Raw genomic sequence first — 6,688 nt, 5'->3', positions numbered from 1 at the left:
CTCAGCTTTTTCTATTTTTCCTGCCTACCCGTTTTGGGAAATTCTCTACCTAAGATCTAGGAGTTCAGGGCCATTCAGCCCCTCTAGCCTGCTCCACCGTTTAATGTGCTGATCTCATCTCAGCCTCAACTCCACTTTCCTGCCTGGCCCCTTGAACCCATTACTGATTTGAAAATGGTCCCCTCCTTAGGTTTACTCGGTGTCTCAGCATCCAGCGCACCCTCTGGGTGTGAGTTCCACAGACCCGCCAGCCTTTGAGAGAGGTAATTCCATCTGTTTTTAAGTTTGCCGCCCCTTGTCCTAAATCCGTGACCTCCCATTCTAGACCGTGGGGGGGGGGGGGGGGGGGGGGAGAGAAAGAATGTCCTGTCTGCGTTGACTTTGGCAATTAGCACCTTAAAGATCTCAATTCAATCTCCTCCGATTCCTCTAAACTGAAGAGGATTGGCCAAACTTGCTCCGTTTCGCCCCCCCCTCCGAGGCAAAGTTGTTGCCCGTTTACCCTCCAACTGGGCTCGACGCTCCTGGCAAGCTTAGTTCCCACGGACTTAGCCTCATGGAATTGCTTCCCATTCTCTGCTCCCCGTTGGCTAACCGACCCTGTACCCATGTAACGATATTGCCTCCTGACCTCCCCATCTGTGACACCTTATTGGAGGAGACTTGACTTGGCTTGACAGCACCAAGACGGAAGAGCCGAAACCTACAAAGGAGAAACTGGACAGACTCCCAAGAGATAGGGACCACTGGCAAATCTCCTGTGCCCAATTCTCCTGGAGTGTCTCAAGCCAACTGGAAACACGTACGAATGCGGGTGCGAGGATTTGAATTGCTGCACCCACCTCCGTACAAATGCTTACATTCCTACCTTACCAAGAGAGGAATGAGTCAGCCGCACACTGATTATCCTGAGGGCAATGTGAGATTTAATTGTGGCTAATCATTAAAACCCGCGGTCTCGCTCCCCTGTTATGAAGGTGGGTTACATCACACTTCAGATGCTATGGAGAGATGTCAGCATCTCCATGAGAACGAGCAAGGGCTCAGGGCGACTTTACTCCTCCCCCAAACAAGCCCAAGGCTTTGGTGAGGTGTCCTTGACTCGGTAGTTCCGTTAACGATTGAGAGGTTCAGCAACCAACGTGACTTCCTCAACCCAACGCGATTCCTGGAGGAACTCCCCCCACCCACCAAAACTTATCCCCCTTCCCAACTGAGCCATTGCCTGTGGCTTCTAGGTGCCTGATCCCAGAGCAGTACTCGATGGGTGTGGCGGTATTTACGCTCGCCGGAGGTATTTCAGGCAGGCAAACAATCAAGTCTTTCAGAATCGGGGAGTGCCCGGTGAACTCCTACGTGAGCTATTTCTGATGGACTGACTCAATAGCTCCCTCCTCACCCAGCTCACAAACTGTCTCTGAAAGCAAAAGCCCCTGGGTTCGAACCCCCTCTCCCCAGCGACAGAAGAAATCAAAAATCATTTAATATTGCTCCCAACAGAACAGCCGGAGAGGCCACCTTTTGGATGTGCCATCAACCTGCCCCCCCCTCAGGTGAAGGATGCCACAGTCACTATTTCAATGAAAATAGTTGAGGGACAGGCTGGGGCAGTTGCCCCTGGAGTGACAGAGGCTGAGAGGTGACCTTATCAGGGTTTGTAAAACCATGAGGGGCAGGGGTAGGGTAAATAGACAAAGGTCTTTTCCCTGGGATGGGGGGAATCCAAAACTAGAGGGGGCATAGGTTTAAGGTGAGGGGGGAGAAGATTTAAAAGGGGCAACATTTTCTCAAAGAGGGTGGAGCGTGTATGGGATGAGCTGCTCGAGGAAGTGATGGAGGCTGGTACAATGACAATATTTAAAAGGCGTGTGACTGGGTATATGAATAGGAAGGATTTAGAAGGATATGGGCCAAATGTTGGCAAATGGGACTAGATTAGGTTAGGATATCTGGTCAGCATGGACGATCTGGAGTGGAGGGTCTGTTTCCGTGCAGTACATCTCTAAGGTGTCTCCCCAACACCACCTCAAGGAGCAACTAGGGACAGGCAATAAATGCTGGACCCACGTCCTGTGAACAGAAGAAACGAGCTCAGTCCTTGAGTTGCGATGTTGAGTGGTTTACAGCACCCCCACCCACCCGTGGAATCTATAAACGACGACCAATCCCCCCTAACCTGCACATCCCTGGGCACTATGGGCAATTTAGCACAGGCCAATCCACCCTAACCTGCACATCCCTGGGGACTATGGGACAATTTAGCACGGCCAATCCACCCTAACCTGCACATCCCTGGAGCAAACACAGGGAGAATGTGCAAACCCCCCACAGACAGTCGCCCTGGGGTGGAATAGTACTGTGTGAGGCAGCTGTGCCAACCACTGAGTCAGAAATGGAAGTGATTAGATGACTGTCAGGACACTGATGAAAGTGTTCTCAAAGGGTTAACAATCTGGTTCAGCTCAATTCAGTTTCGTCTGTTTGGAATGAACACCAGGAAGCTGGGGCTGATTGGTTCGGGAGCCAGGCTTGGCTCGGAATAAACACAGTTTGTGGAAGATTGCACCAGAGAGGGGGATGATCGATAGAGAGAGACCGTCAGCGCTGCCCTGTTAGAGAGGCGGGGAGAGAGAGAGAGAGAGAGAGAGAACACTCTCGGATTCTGCAACAGGTCAGTCTGAGTCAACCTGAGCTTTCATTGAGCGACTGCAGCCTCAGGGAGACGTGAGAGATTGCGACCTGAGGGGAAAGTTCAAATCCCAGGTTGGTTGATAGCTCCCTGGTCTGGTTTGTTCCATGTCTTTTATTCCAGGAATGCCCCCTTTGTAGGAAGACTGTTTCGGAGGGAGGGCTTGAGAGGGAGGGTCAGAGACATTCTGCAGGAGAGCTGGAGAGGTTACACACAGGAGTGGGTCCGGGTGTGGGCAGGAGGAGACGCGGTACCGAGTTGAGTCGCGCTAATCCGATTCCTGAGATGCTTCCCCCCCGGGCTCTGGGCTTACTATTCTCCTGTGTAGTCGGACCCTTGTTAAAGCAGTAAGGCAGCGACCCGTTCTTCAGCCCTGGGGCGATAGTCATCTCTCCAACTCGGAAAGGTTGAGGAGGAAGGGAAAGTCGCTATGAGAAGATCACGAGCAGGCTGTTCAGCCCATTGAGGGCTGCTACCCCGTTCCATAAAACCATCAGATTGCGGCCTCCCTCACGGCCTGTGACATCCCCTTCCGATCAGTCGAGACATTTCCCCACCCCCCCCCTCATCATCAAAACAAAATTTACCTTGAAAGTAACCTGGGCAGGCGAGGGTGGTGAGGGAGAGAATTCCGAATGCCAATGACCCGGGGGGGGCGGGGAATGGTTCCCGTCCTCGTTTTGCCCACCTCACCCCACCCCATCCAGCACGAGAGTCAAACAGCATGTACACAGACCCTTCGGCCCAACCCGTCCATGCCGACCAGATATCCCAACCCAATCTAGTCCCACCTGCCAGCACCCGGCCCATATCCCTCCAAACCCTTCCTATTCATATACCCATCCAAATGCCTCTCAAATGTTGCAATTGTACCAGCCTCCACCACTTCCTCTGGCAGCTCATTCCATACACGTACCACCCTCTGTGTGACACAGATCGCTCTCGGGTCCCTTTCCCCTCGCACCTTGAACCCCGCTCCACAGAAAACACCTTGACTATTCACGCTATCCATGCCCTTCATAGAATCATACAATCCCGACAGTGCAGAAGCAGGCCATTCGACCCATCATGTCCAGGCCGGCCACTCCAAAGAGCATCCCACTCCCCTACCCTATCCCAATAACCCTGCATTTCCCATGGCCTTTCCACCCTAACCTGCACATCCCTGGGCACTATGGGACAATTTAGCACGGCCAATCCACCCTAACCTGCACATCCCTGGACACTATGGAACAATTTAGCACGGCCAATCCACCCTAACCTGCACATCCCTGGACATTATGGAACAATTTAGCATGGCCAATCCACCCTAACCTGCACATCCCTGGACATTATGGAACAATTTAGCACGGCCAATCCACCCTAACCTGCACATCCCTGGGCACTATGGGACAATTTAGCACGGCCAATCCACCCTAACCTGCACATCCCTGGGCACTATGGGACAATTTAGCACGGCCAATCCACCCTAACCTGCACATCCCTGGGCACTATGGGACAATTTAGCACGGCCAATCCACCCTAACCTGCACATCCCTGGGCACTATGGGACAATTTAGCACGGCCAATCCACCCTAACCTGCACATCCCTGGACACTATGGAACAATTTAGCACGGCCAATCCACCCTAACCTGCACATCCCTGGACATTATGGAACAATTTAGCATGGCCAATCCACCCTAACCTGTACACATTTGGACTGTGGGAGGAAACTGGAGCACCCGGAGGAAACCCACACAGACACGGGGAGAATGTGCAAGTGATGATTTTATAAACCTTTGTATATTAACCCCTTAACCTCCTACTCTCTAAGAAAAATGTGGTGCCAGCCTATCAAGCTTCTCTTTATAATGGGGTGACTCAGTGATTAGCTCTGCTGCCTCATGCGCCCAGGGTGCCAGGTTCACTTCCAGCCTCGGGGGACTGTCTGTGTGGAGTTTGCACATTCTCCCCGTGATTATACAAGATAATCAAAAGGTTAGAGAGGGCGGACAGTGAGAGCGTTTTTCCTCAGATTGTGAAGGTTAACACGAGGGGATATAGCTTAAAAACTGAGGGGTGATAGATATAGGACAGATATCAGAGGTCGGTTGTTTACTCAGAGGGTAATAGGGGTGTGGAACGCCCTGCCTGCAACAGTAGACTCGCCAACTTTAAGGGCATTTGATTGGGTAGCCATATGGGCGAGAATGGAATCGTGTCGGTTAGATGGGCTTCAGTTTGGTTCCACAGCTCAGCACAACATCGAGGGCCGAAGGGCCTGTACTGCACTGGAATGTTCTGTGTTCAGGGGTGTGTAGGTTCGGTACATTAGTCAGGGGTAAATGTAGAGTATTAGGGTAGGGGAATGGGTCCGGGTGGGTTACTCTCTGGAGGGTCGGTGTGGACTTGTTGGGCTGAACGGCCTGTTTCCACACCGTAGGGAATCTATGAGCTTCTAAGAACCCAAACTCTCCAGTCCTGGCAACATCCCGATAAATCTCTTCTGAACCCTCTCCAGTTTAATAATGACCTTCCTGTCACAGGGTGACCAGAAGTGGAGACAGTTCTCTAGTACAGGCCTCACCAACGTCCTTTACGTGACTCATCCAGCCTCCCAAATCACTCAGGGGCTTAAACGCGACCACCTGTCGCCCTTCTGCGGCACTCCAAAGTGTCTCGACCATGGATGTAGGTTTGCTCGCTGAGCTGGAAGGTTCGTTTTCAGACGTTTCGTCACCATACTAGGTTACATCATCAGTGAGCCTCTGGATGAAACGCTTTTTAGGTTTCCTTGGGTTGGTGATGTCATTTCCTGTTCTTTTTCTCTCGGGGGTGGTAGATGGGGTCTAACTCAATGTGTTTGTCGATAGAGTTCCGGTTGGAATGCCATGATTCTAGGAATTCTCGTGCGTGTCTCTGTTTGGCTTGTCCTAGGATGGATTTGTGTCCCAGTCGAAGTGGCGTCCTTCCTCATCTGTATGTAAGGATACTCATGAGAGAGGGTCATGTCGTTTTGTGGTTAGTTGGTGTCCATGTATCCTGGTGGCTAGTTTTCTGCCGGGGTTACAATAGGATGGAAAACCTTCCAGTAAAATTGCTCAGTTAACCCTGACCTTTGAAGTGTGTTTCTCTCCCGAGCTCCCCGGTAAATCTGGACAGAAACCCCTGATTTCCTTTCTCCTCAGCAGTTTCCGAACCTGCCGATTTCAGGATAGCGGAGAGCAGGAGGGATTTATTCCCGAGCCCTGGAAAACCACCTCAATCGTGAAGGGGCTGGGGCTGTCCCCGAAGGTCATCAGGAAGTTGGGCATTAAGGATGTGCAAGGGGATGTGTCAGAATGGGGGAACGTGGAGCATTTTCAGAGCAGAGTATTGTAAGATTTGGAGGGCTTTGGGAATGGAGAATTGGGAGCAATACTGTGGATGGGTGGGTTTGGCTGGAGGACGTTTGGGGAACCTCGGGGTCATTGAGTTGCTGACCTCTGGCAGAGGGGTCTTCATGTCATGGTGGGAGGGAGGGGAGGAGGGTGGATCGGTCACTGAGGTTAAGGAGGAGTTCTTGCCAGACCTGTTCCGCTGTAACCTCACGTGACAGTGCAGTGAGGTTCCTGGGATCATCCGGACACACTCTCCCAGCCAGAGGCTTGGTCACAGGCTGGCAATGTATACTCCTGTAGTGTAATGGGTGGAATGGTGTGGTGCTCACTGAGAGCATGTACTCACACTCACACACGCTCTCTCTCACACTCACACATGTTCTCTCTCACACACGCACTCTCACACACACACACACACATTCTTTCACACACATACGCTCTCTCACACTCACACTCTCACACAAACACACACTCTCACACTCACACACTCTCCCATACTCACACATGGTCTCACACTCACACACTCTCACACTCATCCTCTCTCACACTCACACACACACTCATCCTCTCTCACACACACACATTCTCTCTCACACACACACTTTCTCTCACACACACACATTCTCTCTCTCTCAAAAA

The 6,688-nt window shown here is 51.7% G+C and overlaps 1 long non-coding RNA gene across 2 annotated transcripts in view; it reads left to right on the top strand.

Annotated features, from left to right (window-relative positions):
* The first annotated feature begins 2,536 nt into the window (after positions 1 to 2,536).
* The window catches only part of LOC122544422, a 10,527-nt gene continuing 6,375 nt past the window's right edge, over positions 2,537 to 6,688 (top strand). The window contains exon 1 of one of the 2 annotated variants that reach the window (XR_006310337.1): positions 2,537 to 2,671. This is a non-coding gene — a long non-coding RNA (uncharacterized LOC122544422). Of the gene's footprint in view, positions 2,764 to 6,688 lie in introns of both variants that reach the window. The other variant, XR_006310336.1, reaches the window with a different exon arrangement.

This window comes from Chiloscyllium plagiosum, chromosome 48, assembly GCF_004010195.1.
Source record: "Chiloscyllium plagiosum isolate BGI_BamShark_2017 chromosome 48, ASM401019v2, whole genome shotgun sequence".
Taxonomy (NCBI): Eukaryota; Metazoa; Chordata; class Chondrichthyes; order Orectolobiformes; family Hemiscylliidae; genus Chiloscyllium; species Chiloscyllium plagiosum.
This window is presented reverse-complemented; position numbering and strand designations above follow the sequence as displayed.